The sequence below is a fragment of the Phyllostomus discolor genome, chromosome 9 (genome assembly GCF_004126475.2).
Source record: "Phyllostomus discolor isolate MPI-MPIP mPhyDis1 chromosome 9, mPhyDis1.pri.v3, whole genome shotgun sequence".
In the NCBI taxonomy this organism is placed as follows: Eukaryota; Metazoa; Chordata; class Mammalia; order Chiroptera; family Phyllostomidae; genus Phyllostomus; species Phyllostomus discolor.
Window position 1 is genome coordinate 44,083,282 of NC_040911.2, and position 21,092 is coordinate 44,104,373.

Consider the following 21,092-nt stretch of genomic DNA (forward strand, 5'->3'; position numbering starts at 1 on the left):
AGGGCCAATATTATCAGTTTCTTAAAATTCACTATTATTTCAAAGTCAGTACTGTACTAAGATGGTGAATATAATCTGAAGCAAATTTAGGCATTAAAGTTCAATTACAGAATGAAATTCTAAGCATTCAGAACTGTGAATGTAAGATTGAGCACAAAGTTAGAAAGATTAGATAAAGTAGGCAGTAGAAAGTGATGGCATCCTGATTTCCTAGTATTTGTTCTGTCTATGACTTTATAGACTCAGTAGGTGGAGTCAACAGTTAAAAGGGTGAAAAGCCAAACTTTGATACTAATAATCATGAAAATGTCAAGCAATTTAAAGTAGCAGTTAATAATGTCCTCTGGAAAGAATTAAGTTTAGGAAGTTTTAAAAGCATTTGTCCTTGGAGATAGCTTAGTAAAACTGTGAAGTTGTATCTGTGTTTAAACTAAATATATTGTATGTTGAAAGTATAAAAAGATGATGAGTCATGTTTTCAAAAGTTAAAAAGTGACCTGAGATTTTGCGTATATTAATATATCTATTTTTAAAAATTCTTTGAAACATCCTGCTTCAAGTTCTGTAAAGACTGGTAGCATTGTCAATAAAACCAGAGGCAGATGGTTAACAAGAATATTTATAACAATAGCAGTAGTAATATTAGTAATAGCTTACCTGCATTGGGTACATCTGTGTCATGTGCTGTATCTTACATTATTTGATCTCTATAAAAATTCTCATAGATAGCTATTCTATTGTTCTCATTTCAAAGACAAGAAAATTTAGAAAAGTCACAGATAATTTATCCAGTAACAAGATGCTGGAAAATGGTAGGTTTGAAATTATTAAATTTAAAATATCAATGCCCTTCAGAAATGAACACATGCCAGACCTGAAAATCAAAAATTTAATCTTGAAAAATTTAGTAGTGTCTTTCCATTACTTGGCTAGCTAAAATTAAGAAAATTCAACATAGTAAGACAGTTTATAGATGAAAAATTAAAGTCCTCATAGAGAAAATTGTATTAAGGACTGGCAAAGTTACAAAAGCCCTTATAAATGTCTCTACAACCATTTAACATAATAACACCCACTTATCGAATACTTACTGATTGTGTGCCAGGTCCAATACTAAGCACTCTTTGTAAATTGGCTCATTTAATTTTTACAACTACCCTGGAAGCCATGGCCAAAATGTGGCCAGTATAGGGTTCAAACTAGAGAAACTGATCTGCTCACAAAGCCTCTCAGCCATCATGTCATAAGCCGGGACATTCACAGACATTCAACTTGCCCATTTCCATTTATCAGGCTTTGTTCAGGAGAAACTCTGAGGATATCCCATCTCTATATTGTGTATAAAATACTTGAAAAGTTGTGACACGTTGCAGGTGAATATGCATTCCAGGAGGTCTAGTCCATAAATATCTTTCTATTTATGTCTAAGAGGTGACTCACCTTCAATCTCATGTATTTGAGATGCAGAATAGCTAGCATGCTTGAGAAGAACCTCTGGATGATTTTTTCTCCACATCTGTCCACCCAAGTATACTCCTGTCACGGCCGAAGCACCTATTTTCATCCCTTAGCTTCTGCCCTCATGGCAGCCACTGCAGTGTACTTCTAAGAGATGGAGAGTCACCTTTGCTCACCCTCTACATGTCCCCCATGTTCTCCCTGCAGTAACTACTCCTATTCTTCCATCTGCTTCAGTGTTACCATCTTTTTCCCAGTCCCAGGTCTCTGTTATTTAAAATGTTTCCTATTGCTGTTCAATTACAGTTGTCCCCATTGTTCCCACACCAAGTCTGTTTTGTTCGTTAACCTGAAGTGACTGAAAATTTAGTATATTGGAACGGAAAATATTGACATTGAAGAGAAGGTAGGCAAAAGTAAGACTGTATGCACTAGAAAGACAGATAAAGAAAGCTCAGGGAAAGATTTGCATAAACATCATAACCACTTTCAAGGAAATAGTCTTTCCATTTTACAGTTATTGGTTTTATAGCAGTAGAAACCACATAGACTGTAGCCATTACAGGTTTCATAAAACTGTTTGTAGTTATATTTTAAAAGAAAATTATTTGTCATTATATTCCCCTTGCACTAAAGGTCAACTCCCTATATTTTTTATAAATAATAAAAATACCTCTAAATACATCAGCGTATGCTTAGCTCATAAGTATTTTAATCAGTGTACCTTTTTGTGGCAAACTATTTTTCCCCTCCACCATGCATCTACTCAGGTAATAAAACTTTCCAATTTATAATAAGGCAGAAATACTTCAGAACTGGTCACCACATCAAATATCACTTGCAAAACAGTAAATGCATTTTAAAATTCTTACCAGTCTTAGTGAGCCGTGTTATCAGCTCTGCAACAACTCCATTAATCTGGGATTACATCTGAGTAAATGTAATGTCTGCTGATTCTGTCAACAAAGAGTCCCAGAGAAGATGTGATCACAGGAGGCCCTCCAGAGCACCATTCGCCACGTGCTGAGATGCAAAGGGGACAAAGAAATGCAAATCTGTTAAAAGATTCTCTTAGTTACCTCTTCACTATTATTTATACCTGTTAAACTACACAAATAGCCGCCTTACTCTTATCCTTTAACTCATAAATCAGAGGCAGACTAGTCAAGTCATCAAGAACATGGGTCAGGTAACCAAGTTTAATGTCACTGCTCAGCTAAGGAGCACAGCTTGCTTTTTGGACAAGCAGTTCAAGCCCTCTGCAGAACTGTGAAAAGAATAATTAAATTCATACAAGTTAAGTAGTTTTAGCAGTGCTTAATAAACAGTAATTACTTTATTCCTTCCCCCATTTTTTTTTCTCTTGTTGGTTAAAGCTTAGCAAACAAAACAGACAAAATGTCCATTTACCGAGCACACAATATAAAGCACTGGGTTGGTGCTTTATAGAAATTATCTCACTTAGTCCTCAAATAAGATGTTACTGTTTCTGTTTTACAAATTAAAAAATGGAGATTCAGGGAATTAGTAATTTACTGATGTTAGATAACAAGAAAGCTTCAGAGTTGGCACTTAAACTATGTCTTTTCTAAGTCCCCGATAACTGCTGAACACTTTTGTATTTGAGGGGCAGTTTGTCATATTTTGATACTGTCCACAGAAAAACAGGAAAACGGCAAACACAACAAATTTAACTCTTAAATATGAGTTAATATACATACTATTTCTATAAACTTGCCTCACATTTACTTACACTGAATTTTAAGTCAGATTTACTGAGACTGAAACTAGCCAGTAAAAATCAGTACAGGAAACAAACTTAAATAGTATTCAAAGAAAGTTCTCTTTCTACCTGTCTATCATAAAGTATTTGTAGTGACATTTACCACCATAAAAATATAACTAGAAAAGCAACTTTTTCAAACTGCTTATTGTTAAAATTACAGATTAAGACTGTTCTGAAAAAAAGAGTATTCTAATATCAATTTGATAATTACTTTTTCATTATAAATTTATTTCTATTAAAATCCATAAACAGTATAAAATAATTAAAGTGTTTATTAATAATTCCACACTGTCATCATAATAATTGCAAATAATACAGTATATTTTCTTGTAGATTATTTTTCTTGTAGTATATTTTCTTGTAGGTTAGTTATTTTTTTCTGGAGACAACATAATATTGTGTGTTCTATTTAATTTATGGTATAACATAAACAGTTCAAGGTTTAATCGTTTGTAAACATTTTCTTTGTCCAAAATGCAATTTTGATCCAATACCTGATTAGCTAACTGGTGCTGTTTCTCCAGGAAACCTTGTAGAGGGCACTTGAGGAAGCTTCTGCAACTCTTCTCCCCTCTAAGACACTGTGCATGTATTGATTCCCTTATTCGCAGTCATGTTCCCAACACTGGCATATTGTCTGTCCCTTAAGGAGTCTTCCATAAATATTTATTGAATTGATTTGAATGCAAAATGTTAAAATATTCTGAAGTCAAATGTATCACCCTTTGATGACTGTATTTTTAAGCACTATGTTCCTTTTGGAAAGTTAATAAATGTTTAATATTATTTTTCTCCTTACTTTAATAATGTATGCTTGTTATGGACTGAATTGTGCCCTCCCATTCATGTGTTAAAACCCTTTGGGAAGCAATTAGGTTTAGATGAAGTCATGGGGACAGAGCACCCAAGACAGGGTTAGTGCCTTGTAAGAAGTGGAGAGACCAGTGACTCCCCTCAGGCCACAGCAGAAAAGTATCTGCAAGCCAGGAAGAGGGCAAGAAGTGTACCTACTGGCACCTTGGTCTGGGACTTCCCAGGCTCCAAAACTGTAAGAAATAAATGTGTTGTTTAAGCCACCCAAGCTGCCGCATTTTGTTAGAGAATCCACAGCTAAGACAATGCTTTTCAATATAAAATTGAAAACCCAGGTAAAATACATTAATGTACTGTGTGAAGCTAAGGATAAGTAAGTTTTTCTTTCAAATTGGTAGTCTGTGACACAGTATCTTTTATTATGTGTTAAATTCTTAAATACATTTACCACACATCCATTTTTAATATATTTGCTGTGTTTCAAGTTATTATTTTGTTGTAATATTTCATCAATTGTTTTGCTAAGTAACACTTAATTATTGCTGATTTAAATTACATCAAATATCTGATTGGACGTTTAACCTATAGACTATCCCCACTGTATTTTAAATACATTTTCATCCTTATGCTCACACATTTATTTTTCTGGATAAAGTTTATTAACATTTTTGTCAATTTCTCAAAATATCCCAATGGAGTTTAACTGGAAATTTCACCCAACATGAATTTGGAAAGAAGATACAGCTTTATAAAATTTTTTTTATCTAAGAATACAGTATGTCTATTCAAATTCTTATCTATTTCATATTTTTAATTAAAATGTTAGTTCTCTTAATAAGATACATTCCTCTTAAAAATTATTCCAATAAATTATAAAGATTATTGTGAATGGTATTTCATTTTTCCATTATAGTTTCTTATTATTTCTATTTCTTTCCCTCCCATTCTTCTTTATTTCCATTCTTCCTCCCTTTCTCCCTGTTTCTCTTCTTCTTCTCCCCTCTCTTTTCTTTTTTTCTATACAAATTTAATTTTAGTATAACAATCCTGAAAATTCAAAATCATAAATGCTCATTATACTAAATATTTTACATTAAACACCCCCATGAATCAAGTATCCAGATCAAGAAACAGAACATTACCAATTATACCTCTTTCCAGTCTCTATTTCTACCCACTGGAGTAAACGGTAGTCACTTACAACATCATAGACTAGTTTTGCCTACTAATTTTATATAAATAGAATCATAAAGCATATAGTTTGAACACTTTTTGGTCTGTCCTTTGTGAGTCTGTGATATGTCATGTTAAAAAAGAGACAATAGGACCAAAATGGAGTCATTTGTGCTAAGTCTAAGTCACCAAACTGAGACTTAACACCTAACTTTATTGCAGTTTCAGCCTCTCCCAGGAATCTAATCTTAACCAGTGAGCCTGGAATATCCTGGTCAGCACTAGTATGGTCATCTGCCAGAAAGACCTCCAGTCTTGCCCTAAAGGAAAGTGACCTTGCCTGAAATAAGTTGTTCTTTGTTAGTTCCTTTGTCCTTCTGCCAATAAAGGGCTTCCATTTTGTAGAGCTCCTTAGAGCTCTTTTCTGGTTATCAGATGGAAGACTGCCTGATTTATGAATAACCAGATAAAGCCAATTAGGTCTTCAAATTTACTCAGCTGAACTTTGTTTTTTGAGTAACGAGAAATGCATATTTGGCTTCCTTTTTGTCCCTGCAGAGAGTTAGTAAAAGTCTTGTAATGTCCTAAGCAATAAGAGCAATGGCATAATCTTTTGTTATATGTAGTCTTTTGTTCTCAAATATCTCCGATACTTGAGAAAGCTCCAGAGTGATGAAGGCGAAGGGAGTGTCATGTTATTCACAACAAGCCTTTTTCAATCACTTCTGAGCTTTTGGTCATGAGGTACTTTTTGACAGGATAGAGGATAGAGGTTGGTTGCCAGGAATACCATCCACGTGTTTATTGGGTTGGAACTTTCAGCCCCAATGCCTGAACCTCCAGGGAGAAAAGAGGGAATGGAAGTTGAATCATCACCAATGACCAATGATTTAATCGAATATGCACGTGCCACGAAGCCTCAACAAAATCCCAAAAGATGGGGCTAAGAGAACTTCCAGGTTGTTAAGTAAGAACCCATCCACAAGCTGAGAGAGTGGTGCACCCTGAACTCCAGGACAGAAGATTCTATGTTTAGGACCTTACTAAACCTCACCTTATATGCCTATAATGTAGCTATTCCTTTGTCGAAAACTGATAATTTAGCAATTAATCTGTTTTTCTAGATTCTGTGAGCCATTCTATCAAATTAATCAAACCCAAGGAGAAGGTCATGTGAACCTCCAATGTATAGCCAGCTGGTCAGAAGCGTAGGTGAAAACCTGAACTTGCAGTTGGTATCTGAAGAGGTGGGCAGTCTTGTGCGACTGAGCCCTTAACATGTGGGGTTTACCGCCATCTTATGGTGGATAGTTAAATTGTAGGACACCAGATAGAATCTGGAGAATCTGAGAAATGCTTAGTGTGGGAAAAACCCCATACCTGAAATACTAAGAATGTTAGTGTTGTGACAAGTATTGAGAGTTAGTAAAAGGAACAAGTATTTTGTGGTTTTTGTTTTGTCTTGTTTTGCTTATTTAAAACAGGCCATCACATAGCAGTATGAGTACAAGGTCTGTCTGGGAAAAGGTCCAGCTATTGTTAATATAAGAACAGTTTGGGCCACATTGACAAAACCTGGCAGCCAAGGAGAGTGAACCAGAATGCACATGCATGAACAATGATACCTTCACTGTACTAGTCAGTGGGGGCAGTAGACAATGTTGAGTGAGCATGTGTACTGTGTGGCTGTGGCATTCAAAATGACTGAGTAGAGCAATGAATCTGCATCAAATTTTGTGTTAAGCTTGAACATTCTTCTGTAGAAACTATTTGGATGAATCAAAAGTCCACATCTGTGGTCAGCTAGTGACTGGCAGCTTCATCATGACAATGCATCTACTCATGCATCACATCTCATGCAGAATTTTTTGGCAAAGCATCAAATCACCCAGGTGACTCAGCCCTGCTAAAGCCCAGATTTGGTGCACTGTGCCTTCTGGCTTTTTGAAAAACTAAAATCACCTTTGAAAAGGAAAAGATTTCAGATGGTTGTTTAGATTCAGGAAAATATGAAGGGGCAGCTGATGGCAATTGGAAGAACTGTATGAGATCCCAAGATGCCTACTTTGAAGGGGACTAAGGCATCATTGTCCTATGTACAATGTTTCTTGTATCTTATATCATCTTCAATAAATGTCTCTATTTTTCATGTTACATGGCTAGATACCCTCTGGTCAGAACTTGTTATGTTAAATTTGTCCAGATTGTTTGTTTTTCCTTATTGCTATATGGTATGATTGTACCATAATATATATAATATAAATAATATACATAAATAAGTGTGATTTATTCTAGAAATGCAAGGTTGATTCATACTAGGAAATTGATTAGTATCATAGGCCATATAATTATCTCCATATATGGTAACAAAATTTTAACACTCCCTCATTATTAAAACACTCAAGAGAAAGGACATGGGGGACACTTTCTTAACTAGAAAAATGTTTATATTTCTCAATTCTAAAAGTAGTGTCTTTCTTAATGGAAAAACACTAGAAGTATCTCTCCTCAGATTAGGAGCAGGGGAGGATGCCCAGTATATTCATTATTATTAACTACTGTACTGAAACTATTAGTAAATGCAATTAGACAAATAAATCCATTACAGGTATGAGAACTGGAAAAAAGAGGTAAAACTATTTCTACCTATAAATGATATGACATCTGTAAAAATCCCAAAGAATCAATAACATTACCTCAAGCAATGATATACTTCAGTAAAGCGGCAGAACATGAACAAATATTCAGAAATTAGTAGCTTCTATACACATTGCATTATAAATATATAACTATACTGAAGGGGATGGAAAAGAATAGAAGTAATCTAAGTAACTTTCAAAACAGTGTTTTTATTGCATATTCTAAGGCAGGGATGTCAAACTCATTTTCCCTGGGGGCCACATCAGCCTCACAGTTGCCCTCAAAGGGCTGACATAATTTTAGGACTGTATAAATGTAACTACCCCTTAACTGTTAAGGAATTGAAATTACATTCGGCCCTTTGAAGGCAATTGCAAGCCTGATATGGCCCCCAGTGAAAATGAGTTTGACACCCCTGTTCTAAGGCTAAGAACAAAAAGAACTTCTTGCACACATATTGTTCTCTAATTATAGAGATTTGTTTTTCACAGAGATATGAAGTTGCAATTGGGAAACTACTTCACATGTATTTTCAAACTGAATAAATAATTTAACATATCGATGAAAATGGGAGTGGGGAATGTCAATGCTAAAAAGAGGAGTTATTAATAATAGAAGGGAGCTGAGTAGAATGGACCTTGTGGGGTTGGACTAGAATAAGATATATCAGTGTGAACTCATGATTGTGTGTATGTACATGAGTGCATATACACAAGTAGTTATGCAACAGTCATCCATGAGTGTACGTGTATTTGTGTAGATAAGTATGTCCTACCTTTATCAGGTGAGAGGCCTAGAAGTGATGGTGAAGACCGATGAACACACACAACACCCAGATCTTGGTTGCCAAATACCCTTCATCAATACAATGAACCAAAATCTTTGGAGAAATAGTCAATTTCAGGAATGAGGCAGAGATAAGTATGATGAGGGAATGGGGCAAGATGAGCCTGTAAGATCCTGTGATGCCAGAAAGTGAGTAAGCCCTCAAAATTTGCTGGTATGTCAGAAAGATAGAGGGGCCAGCATGAAGGAGCTCCCAATGGCCAAATGTGGGATATAGTGAACAAACTAAATAACAATAGTTGATTTCATCTCGTGGAGTAAAATATACACACTTGATTTCTTACCATGAATAAATATTTGGGTGAATAAATAAGGATTATGCAGCTCATTTTTAGAGCAGAATTAAACTAATCAATACATAACAGATGATGCAAACAAAAATCACCATCTCACAAAAACCATGATAATAATTGTTGCAGAGGCAAGAATCACTGATAGACCTAAAAATCAGTGGGCAAGGGTACATGAGAAAACAGGATACTCACAGAGTCTCAAATTCTCTCCCCACCCCCAGAAAAATACTTACTATCTTCAAAGGAGAAAATGTAAGTTTGTAGTAGGAAAAACTGACAGACTTCACCTCAATCAAGTGTTCAAACTTAACATCACCAGGAATTAGATATGTCAACATCATTTATCTCTTAATGTGATGTACTTAGGTCACATCTCATTTCTGGTTTATTCTTGCCCAAAAGGAGTAATCTGCATTTCACTGTGAAGAAACATCAGACTGACCTAAATTGAGAGACATTCTGCAAATTAACTGGAAAGTACTCTTCAAAAAAGTCAAGGTCATGAAGAAAGACAAAGTCTCCTTCCAAGGAAGTTCCCCAAATCAAATGCAATCTATGATACTGGATTTGATCCTAAACTAGAAAGAGACATTTGAGGCGTAGTTTGCAACATTTACAGAATGTTTATATAATGTTTCAATATTAATTCCATGATTTTATAATTGTACCACAGTTATATAAGATGTAGACATTTAGCAAAGCTAAGTGATGAGTTTATAGGAACTCTAATATTTTTGTAATGTTTTGTGATTCAACTTACTTCAAAATGAAAGTTTAAAAACCTTTCAATGGCTCCTAGAAAAAGAAGAGCAAACTAAATTCAAGGATAATAAATGAAATGAATAATAATGAGTACAGAAATCAATTGAGTTAAAACAAGATATATGATAGAAAAAACAACTATGTCAAAAAATGTTTCTAGAAACTCTTAATAAGACTGATTAAAAAGAAAAATGAAATTTAGCTGTACTGCATGAAAATGAGGGCATCCCTAAGGTAAATTAAAGTGTCTAAGAAAACACTTATGCCACTAACTTATAAGACAGAACAGAGACTCAAGAAACACCCACACAGTCCTGACTGCTGTGGCTCAGTTGGATGGAGCTTCATCCCCTTAGTAAAGGTTGTGAGTTCAATTCCTGTCAGGGTACATACTCAGATTGTGGGTTTGATCTCTGGTCTGGGCATGTGCAATTCCCGGTCCAGCCCATATGGGAGGCAACCTATTGGTGCCTCTCTCTTGCACTGATGTTTCTCTCTTTCCCTTCCTCTCTCTTCCTGTATCTCTGAAAGCAATAAAAAAAAAATGTCCTCAGGTGAGGATAAAAAAAAAGTAATTAAAAAGTTAAAAACAAAAAGAAACACACCCACACATATATGGCCACCTAATTTATAACAAAGGTGTCATATCAGTGAATGAAAAATAATGAATTGGGTCTTTTGAATAAATGGTGCCTGATAAATTAAAAATACCTGTGGGAAAATTAATGAGTCTTGACTACTTCCTCACACTGTATCCAAAACATTAAAAAAAATGCCAGGTGGATTATAGACTAACATGAAAGGTAAAAACAAGATAGCTTCTTTAAAAAATGGCTAAAAATACAAAAACCACTAACACCTAGTGTTAACAAAGATAAGGGGATGAGGAATTAAACTGTATGACTGGTCCAAGTATAAACTGGTTCAATCACTTTGAAAGACTGTGTGGCTAAAGGTGAACAAATGAAGAGCTTTTGTCAACGATCGATGTGTCTCCTAAGCATGCATGTGCACCAAAAGATGCGTAACAGAATCTTCATGCCTGTTTTATTCATGGAGCCAAAACTCAGAAAGAAGGCAAATGTTCACCAGTAATAGAGTTGATTAATAAATCATACTCTATTTATAAAATTGGCTGCTCTACAGCCACAAAGAAGATCAAGCTCCTATCTAAAACATGGTTCAATCCCACAGAGAGCGTATGGAGTAAAAAAAAAATAATAGAGCAAAGTGTGTCATTCACTTATATAAAATTCAAAAAATTGGCAACACTGTTTTAATTTATAGTGGAAAGTGCATTGTAGTGATTACCTGGGGAGGTAACTAGGAGGTATGACCAGGGAGCTCTTCGGGCTGCTGAGAGTATTCCGTATCTTTGTATTAGTGGGGGTTACACTGGTGTGTTCACCCCCCATGTTCACCAAGCCTTATGCTTAAGATTCATACACTTCACTGTATGTTGGTTATATTTTAGTGGAAATTAAGAGATTTTTTCTTGAATGAATCCTTTTGTCTCAGTTTTCATTGTTTAAACATGCCACATTATCAGATAGATTGAGCTTTCCAAAGGACACAACTAAAACCAAGTATTAATTTCTGACAATACATTTTTCCATAAAACAACAGAAGAAAAAATAATTATTTTACCCTTCATTTTTTTTCTGAAAATGAATGTTTTTGTTATATTTTTATTACTTTGTAGAATAAGGTAAGATAATATCCTGGCTTTTCCTATAAATACTGATTATACCATCTGCTTAGTGCTTATTCTCAAAAATTGGAGGGAAATGTTAGGTATTAGATCTGTAGGCTTCAGCACTCCGGGATATTTTAGAAAAATATTTTTAACTTAATTGTACCAGATTTAATTGTTTTTAAAGAAAAAGCAAATTTAAACTAAGGTATTATATTTTCTAAACTAACAAAATACTTGCAAGCTATATAAAGGTACTAATGCAAACCAATGTATTTTAGTTTTCCTTAACATTAAAAGTAAATATAATCAAAATTTTCCTTGCTAATTATCATTTTTCTAGAATTTTCCACCTCTACGAACTCCAATCAAGTAACTAAAAATCAACAAACCTTAGTTATTTTGATAGCTTTTAAACCAGTCATCAAGATTTTTTTCTCTTAGAGAAAATTTCACTTAAAAAAACATACTAATACACAGTCTCTTTCCTTAAGGATTTTACATTCTGTGGTGGAAGACAGGGAATTATAATGAAACTAAATCTGTAGTCAACATATGAAATGTGAGTACTAGTCACACAAGTACTGAATTCTACCAACAGAATATGAGATATTCTATTAGCCCTTATACGACCCACAGGGCCTGATCATGGCTGGATATAAATATATTGCTTTCCTAAATTTCATAAGGTAACAACCTGAAGGCAAAAAGAAAAGGTTCAATTATGATCAACATCTTCTGTTGGGAAATACATATATATTCAATTTTGGAAAGTGAAATAATAAAAGTAAATTAAATCTGGCAGCTAGGATACATTCCAATTATCTAGAAAATTTATTTATCACCCTTCTGTTCAACACCGTCACCAGGTAGATGAGATATTATTGTGCACACACGCAATGCCATTTACAGATCCAGGGAAAAAATGAGGAGCTGTAGCAGGGCCATTCTATAATCTCACTTTCCCTAGAACTTAGGCAGAGTTCCTTCACTTACAAATTGTTTTGTCCCTTATACTATAGATGTCCTCTTTTGACTTTCGTTCTACTGTAGTCAAAGAATTAATAGTTTCTCAGTTCCTCTAAATTTAACTCTTTCTACAGCAATTACCAATATTTCTTTCCATTTTTAGGTCAGATCTAATTACTGAAGTATTATAACCCAGGTAGGGACACGTAATTATCTTACTAATTAATGCTCTCCAGGAGACTTTGGAATCAAAAAGGGGCACTCTGCAGAAATAATGACCACTGAAATTGCAGCCCTAACACACACTGGAGTGAGCAAACTCAAATATGATCCATTTCTTTCAGAGCTTAGGAAAAAATGGAGAGGGTTGCCAAAAGAACCTGCAGAAAAACATAGAGATTATATGGGCTCATAGCTACAAGGAAATATAGCTATGTTATGTCTTTAGGGTCCTCTCCAATAGTGATGTGAACACCACAGAAAGGAATATGAAAGAAGAATTGCATAATCCTTTCTTCAACCAATTGTTAGTTTGTTGGCTGTTGATTTAAACACCGCCACAGGCTTCTAATGGTTGGCAACTCACACTGTGGAAAATGTCACTGGGCTTTGCTAGCCTACTAGCTGTGCTCCACAGAGCAGAAAATTAGGCCTGACATATTTAGGGAGGAGTTTTCTGGTTTGTAAGAATTTATAAAAATAGCCATACTTATTTATTTCAGGGTCACATTTGTAAGTTCTCAGGAGCGCTGAAATAATTTAATTTTATTATGCATGCTAAAAATCTTAGCTCATTCTAACTCAAAATCTATCTAATGTTCTCTTGGGTGAATAGACTTCTGTTTCTAACTTAAAAAGATAACATACACACACAGCACAACAAGGTAAAATATAAACTTATAGCATCCGAAAAACACTGAGAATAATCAATATCTAAACCATGTGTTTCTGCTTCAGTTTATTCTGGTTCCTTTGAATTAGTCAGAATAACTAATCATTTATAAAAATATTAGAGTTTCATCATGAATAACCTAGATTGACATATAATGTAATCATTAATTTAAGTCATGTTTGGCTATACTAGAGTCAAATTTATTTTGTTTATTTTATACATTTTGTTTGAACTATGCTATTTATTAAAAATAATACCCTTCTTTAGTAAGGAATTTGTTTTGACATATTTGAAACATTTAAGTGAATTTTTCTCTCTTGTTATAAGCAATAACAGAATCACATTTCACAGACTTGCGTTGCCACACTGACTTTACAAATCTGCAATAACACTCCAAGGTATGAAAACGTGTCAAACAATGAGATCATCATTGAAGAAAAATATTCATAGTGCTTTTTCTCGAAATGTTTGCTCAACCTTTGTAATAACATCAAACCCCTTATTTAATCGCTCAGAAGCATTTGCCAAGTTCATCAAAACAAGGATTCACCTTCCTATTTCCTGAACAGACTTCTTCCTCACCCAACTTTGGTCTCTCATGCAACCTGAAAGAGAGAAACCCTAGCAGGCGTCAAGATTCTAACTGCAGTATGACAAGCCCATTTCATTATGCATGCCAAGAATTCCATCCTTCAGAGAAAAATGCTCCCAGTTCACTTCCTTTCCTCTGCATCATACCCCTTGTGTTTGTGCAAAGTTAGCACTTTCAACACCACTTTCTTTTACCAAGGCTCATAAAGCCATCCTCTCAGCCTTTTACAAGTCCTATTGATCAAGCTAATAACATTTACTTAGAGCCTGCTAAGTGCGAGCCTCTGTTCTGCTTGCTGTGAGGGACACATTCATACACAGGACACAAAGCAGCTTTCCTTAAACAGAGATAAATGCCCTGTGATTTCTGTTTGTTATATAAAGTAGCTGGATGCCTTAAATTCCCATCACCTCTTAGGAGTCAAATAATCTCTCATCTATTTCAGCCACACTGGTCATCTGGTCTTTTCCAAAATCCTTCCATTTGAATTAAGACGAGCCAACATTCCCCTCCGCAAAAAACTACCACCTAGAATTCTGTACACACTTTTGCCTTCTGTCCTTAAAACATACCCTCATAAGCAGTATTTCATGAAAATGGATAGGCTTTTATTCTTAGACTTAATGTTTCTTTTTTAAATTGTTGTTCAATTATAATTGTCCCTATTTTTCACCTGTTCCTCCCCTCTGCCCTGCCCACCCCCTCCCAGATTTCTTTATCAGTGATCCTCTGTATGCGATAACATCAAATCTCTTATTTAATCATTCAGGCATTTGCCAACTTCACCAAAACAAGGATCATCTCCCTACTTCTTGCCAGAGTTCTTCCTCATCCAACTTTGACTATTCTCTCGTGTGACTCCCCATTTCTCTCATCTACATGGTTGCAAAACTCCCAGAGAAGAGGAACTTGTGACTTTCTGGGCCCTCTGCACAACTGAACACTAATGTCCTCTGTGATCACTAAGACAGCCATCAACCTGGAATTGCAGGTGCTCCTTCACTCCCTCTCGAAAGTCTTCTAAGCAAAATTGCAAATCAAATGGCCATACACCAAGTACAGTGACCAAATACAAGAAAGCAAGCATTTGGACAACATTTCTGGGTCTCAGAAACTCTCCAGTTTTAAATTATAGGTCAGAAGTTTATAGCATCTAAAACACAAATCACAACGCACTGAAGCTTTCTGCTGCTCAACTGTTCACCCTCTGCCTGCAGAACCCAGGGCTGCTTATCACCTGCTTTGTTTGGTCTTGTTTTTCTTTTCAAGGTCCCAGGGGATAGGTTGGCTCCAAAAAGGCTTCCTCTGAGCAAGGAACAGCAAGTCAGGACACCTTGTGGATCACCCTTCCTGAGCCGACATGTTTCAAATGACCTGAAGTGGTTACATCTCTTCAGTCAAATTACTAGCTTCAAGAGGGAGCCTCAGAGTGAGAAAACACAACCGCAGCACAGCCTCCATCCGGTCCCCAACAGCCTGCAGCCTCCTGTGATCCGCACTTTTCAGGTCTTGCTTTCTCCTTCACAAGATTATTTTCTCATCATTATAAAAGGCTCTCTGCAGATTTTTGTTCTTTGGTCATTTTTTTTCTAGGATGAGCAAACTTGGCTTAGAGAAATATTCATTCAGGCTAAGAATGAGAAGCATTTTATTTCCTAAAAATGGGGATATCTTGAACCTCTCTAAGATATTTTAAATATATAATACATATATAAATAATATATAATACATATAAAATTTATTGTTTGTATATAAAATTATACACACACACACACACACACACACATATATATATATATATATATACACATTTCCCAACTCTGTTTTTCAAGTTTTTTCTGTCCTGTAAAGATACAAGAAATCAAATTTATAAATCCTGGGTTATTGCTAACTGCCATCCCATTTACACTAGAGGTTGAGTAGCTTTAGTTCCCAGATGTGTACAACTTGGATGAAGATGCCTTCAGGCTGAGGCACGAATAAAAACTTTCACTGGCTGTTGCTCCCACCGGTGACAGGTACGGGGGCTCTGCGAAAAGCATGAGCTGGCTGCCCTGCATACCGTGGATCAAGTTGATCCCTGCACCTCCATATCTACTAAGAACAGCCTTCTCTGAAACACACATCACAGCCACGTGTGTGTATGTCACAGGAGCTGCTTGATATTTTAAAATATGGGCAGACTTTTCAAAATCTTCAAGCTACCTAAGAAGAAGCTAGAGGTTCAGGTAAGCTCCAAGTTTTCTGTAATTAATCCCTTCTTTTAAAAAAATCAGAATGGCTAAAACTAAAAAAAAAATGACAACACAAAATTCTTGTCTGGATGTGGAGAATCAGGGTCACTCACACACTGCTGGTGGGAATAGTGCAGCCACTCTGGAAACCGTTTGGCAGCATCTTCTAAAACTAAAGAGGCACTTAACATAGAACCCAACACCTGCACTCTTGGGCATGAATCTCAGAGAAATGAAAACTTATGTTCACATGAAAACTGGCACATAGAATGTGGGAGGTGGGGGGTGGGTAAGCCAGGGCAGAGTAAAGGGGCAAAAATAGAGACAACTGTAATTGAACAACATTTAAAAAATTTAAAAAGGCAAGTATAGTTATCAAGTAAATAAAAATACCTATGCATTAAAAAAACCTGCACACAATTTGCAGAGCAACTTGCTTCATAATAGCCCAAAACTGGACACTGTCCAGATGGCCCTCAACAGATGCATACATACCATGAAATACTGTTCAGCAACTAAATGCAATCATGTGATAGGCTCAAAGCTTTGGATGAATCTTAAGAGAATTATACAGAATGTAGAAATTAGTCCTCAAAGGTTATATGCTGTATGATTCTATTAATATAACATTCTTCAAGTAACAAAATTATACAGGTAGATAGCGTATTAGCTGTTGCCAGGGTTAGGGATAAGGGACATGTGGCTTGGAAGGGGTAGCACAAGGGAGCCACATGGTTATAAAAACTTCTGGATCTTTTTTGTTTATATATTATACCTATTTTTATTATAAGAATTATTCACATTTTGGAGTTGCATGTATTAACATAACAATGGTGACCCCTAGTCAGGTACTTAACTGTACATGAAACTTCCCATAGAATATCTGCAGCAGATTGTATCATTTCAATGCTGCAAAATTGTTATTGAAATACATGGTTCATTATTTAATAAGAAATCTTAATAACATACTGAATAGTCCCTCTTCCCTCCCTGCTATTTGCTGGTAGCAGCAAATGGGCCTGGCAGAATTTAAGTCTCTCTTGAGTAACATTTTCTTTTCACTGACTCTGAGATGGGAATTCTTCCTTGCCTATCAACACTGTTGAAGTTAAAATGCATCATATACAGTTGATAGGTTCACATACATAAAACTTAATACTTAGGACATAAAAGAGTGGTGCATCATACAAACAACGGGAACTTAGCTGGGATGAAATACAGTAGAAGTCATCATCTTTATAAAGAATTTGTTTCTTTTAAATCAGCCAGATGTTTATGGTTTGACTATGATGACCATTCTCAGACTATATGCCCATTTGAATTCTAAACAGTTTGAGAAGAAGCTCCCAATAACAGAAAATGCAAATCTTTCGCTTTGTGGGATGATGTCCAACTAACTGAGCCACACTGATCAAGGCCATCTCTTATTTTTAAAAAATTCTCAGAATAGATAAGAACCTGTCAGTTACCTCTACAAAAATGAACTCATTCTACCTCATAATAGGAGATAATATTAATAATACCAAAACACTTTCTGTGCATATTTCTAGAGGCTATATCCAAAAAGTCTACAGTGTTTCTGATCTTTTGTGCCACAAAGCAAACACAATATAGATAGATAGAAAAGTAATAGCATAGAAAAAATGTTTTTTGTACTTTACTTTGATAATATGTAAATTCTATGTAATAATTTAGTATACTGCTCTTGTCACCAGTGTTCTGGATGCTGCAGCATGTTTATCCTGCAGCTGCTGAACAAGAACAGTGAGAACTGCGCTAATCTAGTACACTGGCATTTCCTTTGCTGACCTAAATTATAAAGGACTTCCTTCAAGACCATCAGGCAAACTAATTTTAAACACCAATTATGTTTAAAATATACTTAGTTATGCAGAAGTAGCAATGTAGATAGATTAGAAGAACTGGCATAGTATAATTTCAGCAAAAATTAGATGGTATATTACTTTTAGAACTATTTAAAAAATAAACCAGTTAGGAATTTAATCAACAAGAAAAAAAAGCAAAAAAAAAAACATAACCAGAGTCATCGAAAATAAGAGCAATCTAACAATAGCCAGAGGGGAGAGGGGAGGGGACAGTGGAGAGAAGGGTTTTCAGGAACTACTTACTATAAAGGACACATGGACAAAACCAAGGGGGAGGGTGGAAGCAAGGGAGGGAGGTGGGTTTGGAGAGGGGAGGGGGAGGGGTGGGGAGAAAATACGGATAACTGTAATTGAACAACAATAAAATAATTTAAATTTAAAAAGAAGTGTAATAAATATTTTATAAAAGGAAAAATAAAATAAAATAAAAAGTAAACCAGTTAATGATTTGCTTCAATATTTTTAGGTTAAAAATATATTCATTATTATCACTTTCCTAATTTTGTCCTCTTTAAGTTGCTTACACTTCATTTTACCAAGTAAGCTTGATTTTGTAACCAAAAATTGCAAAGCTTCCTAATTCAATGTACTTACTTCTTTCACAAATAATACAAAAAAATCACACATATCTTAAGAAATGTAGCAATTCTACCAAATGTTATACAAAAAAATCATTTATAGGAACAGAGGGAACACTCAGAAAAAATATGTGGCCATAGTAAATTAGCTTCTTGCATTCAGTGGGGTCTTTCCATTTTTTGATGGTTTCCTTTGCTGTGCAAAAACTTTTTAGTTTGATGTAGTCCCATTTGTTTATTTTTTATTTTGTCTCTATTGCCTGAAGATATGTAACAGAAAAAATATTGCTATAAGAAAGGTCCAAGATTTTACTACCTATTTTTCTTCTATAAGTTCTTATGGTTTTGAGGATTACATTGACATTTTTCATCAATTTTGAGCTTATTCTTGTGCATGGTGCAAGAAGTTCATTTACTATCATTTTTTTTGCACGTGTCTGTCCAATTTTCCCAACACCCTGTCCAATTGCACCAACATCATTTATCCTATTGTATGTTCTTGCCTCCTTTGTCAAACATTAATTGACCAGAAAGGTGAGGATTTATTTCTGAGATCTCAATTTTGTTCCATTGATCTCTATGTCTGTTTTTATTCCAGTGACATGCTGTTTTGATTACTATGACCTTGTAGTATCATTTCATATCAAGTAGTGTAATTCCTCCAACTTTGTTCTTTCTCAGAACACTGTGGCTATTTGGGTTCTTTTGTGGTTCCATAGCACTCTTTGGAATATTTGTTTTGGTTCTTTGAAATATACCATTGGTATCTTGATAGGAATTGTATTGATTGTATAGATTACTTGGTCAATATGGACTTTTTAATGATGTTAATTCTTCCTATCTATGAACATCATCTATTCTTCCACTTACTTGAATCTTCTTCAGTTTCTTTCTTCAATGTCTTATAATTTTCTGGGCACAGTTCTTTTTCATTCCTGTTATATTTATTCCTAGGTATTTTAATTTTTTGATGCAATTGCAAATGAAATTATTTTCTTCATTTCCCTTTTTAATAGATCATCATTATAATGTGTAAAAAATGCAACTGATTTCTGTATTTTTTTTGTATCCAGATACTTTACTGAATTCATTTATCAGTTCTTACAGTGTTTTGGTGGAATTATTAAGGTTCCCTATATACATGTCATCTGCAAATAATGACAGTTTTACTTCTTCCTTTCCAGTTTGAATGCTTTTATTTCTTCTCTAATTGCTGTGGCTAGGACTTCCAGTACTATGTTGAGTAAGAGTGGTGAAAAAAGATGTCTCTGTCTTGCTCCCAATCTTAAGGTAAACTCTTTTTTACCTACTGAGTATGCCTATTGAATATGATGTTGGCTGTGGGTTTGTGATATATTGCCTTTATTATGTTGAGGTTTTTACTTCTATTCCCAATTTTTTTATCATAAGTAGGTGCTAGATTTTATTAAATGCTTTTTCTACATGTTCCTTGATGACCCTTTTACAGTGGTGGGAAAATAGAGACAACTATATCTGAAAAACAAAAATAACTAACTAAAATGTATATACAAAAAATAAATAAATTCAAACTGTGTGAAAAATAAAAAATAAAAATAGTATTTGTAAAAAAAATACTTTTTCTGCATCTTTGATATGATCATGTGATTTTTATCCTTAATCTTATTTATGCTGTGTAGCACATGCATTGATTTTTGGATATAATAGGAACCTTTCATCCCTGGAATAAATCCCACTCAGTTATGGTGTATGATCTTTTTAATGTATTGCTAGATCCCGTTTGCTAATATTTTCTTGAGGATTTTAGCTATTTCCTATCCATTCATGTCAATGGGACATTAAAATCCCCTACTCTGACTGTACTACTGTCAATTTCTCCCTTTAGGTCCATCAAGATTTTCTTTCAAAATTAGGTGTTCCTATGTTGGGTGAATAAATGTTCACAAAGGTTATATCCTCTTGTTGAATTGCTCCTTTTGTCATTATATAATGTCCTTTTTCTCTTACAATAGCCTTTGTTTTAAATTCTATTATGTCTGATATAAGTAATGCTACTCCAGCTTTTTTTCCCTTTTCATTTGTATGAAATACGTTTTCCCATCCCTTTTATTTTGTGTATATCTTTGATTCTTTGGTGAGTCTCTTACAGATAGCACATATATGAGGGTCTTGTTTTCTTATCCACGCAGCTACCCTATGTCTTTTGACTGGAGCACTTAAGCCATTTACATTTAAAGTGATTATTAGTAGGCAAATAGGTATTTATTGCTATTTTATTCTTTTAACTATGTTCCTCTGTTATTTTTCTACTTCTCCTTCTTCTTAAAGAAAACCGCTTAACATTAGTTGTTGTCTGGGAAGCTATTTATTTTTCCTTCAATTTTAAATGATAACCTTATTGGGTAAAGTAGTCTTGGTTGCAGGTCCTTGATTTTCATCATTTTGAATATTTCATGCCAATCTCTTCAGGCCTGAAATGTTTCTGTTGAGAAATAAGC

General features: G+C 34.8%; 1 long non-coding RNA gene across 1 annotated transcript in view; it reads right to left on the reverse strand.

Moving 5' to 3' along the window:
* Window positions 1–21,092, reverse strand: part of LOC118496716 — a 335,683-nt gene that overhangs the window by 218,563 nt on the left and 96,028 nt on the right. Inside the window, exon 2 of the long non-coding RNA XR_004899272.1 lies at window positions 2,331–2,481. This is a non-coding gene — a long non-coding RNA (uncharacterized LOC118496716). The remainder of the gene's footprint in view (window positions 1–2,330; window positions 2,482–21,092) is intronic.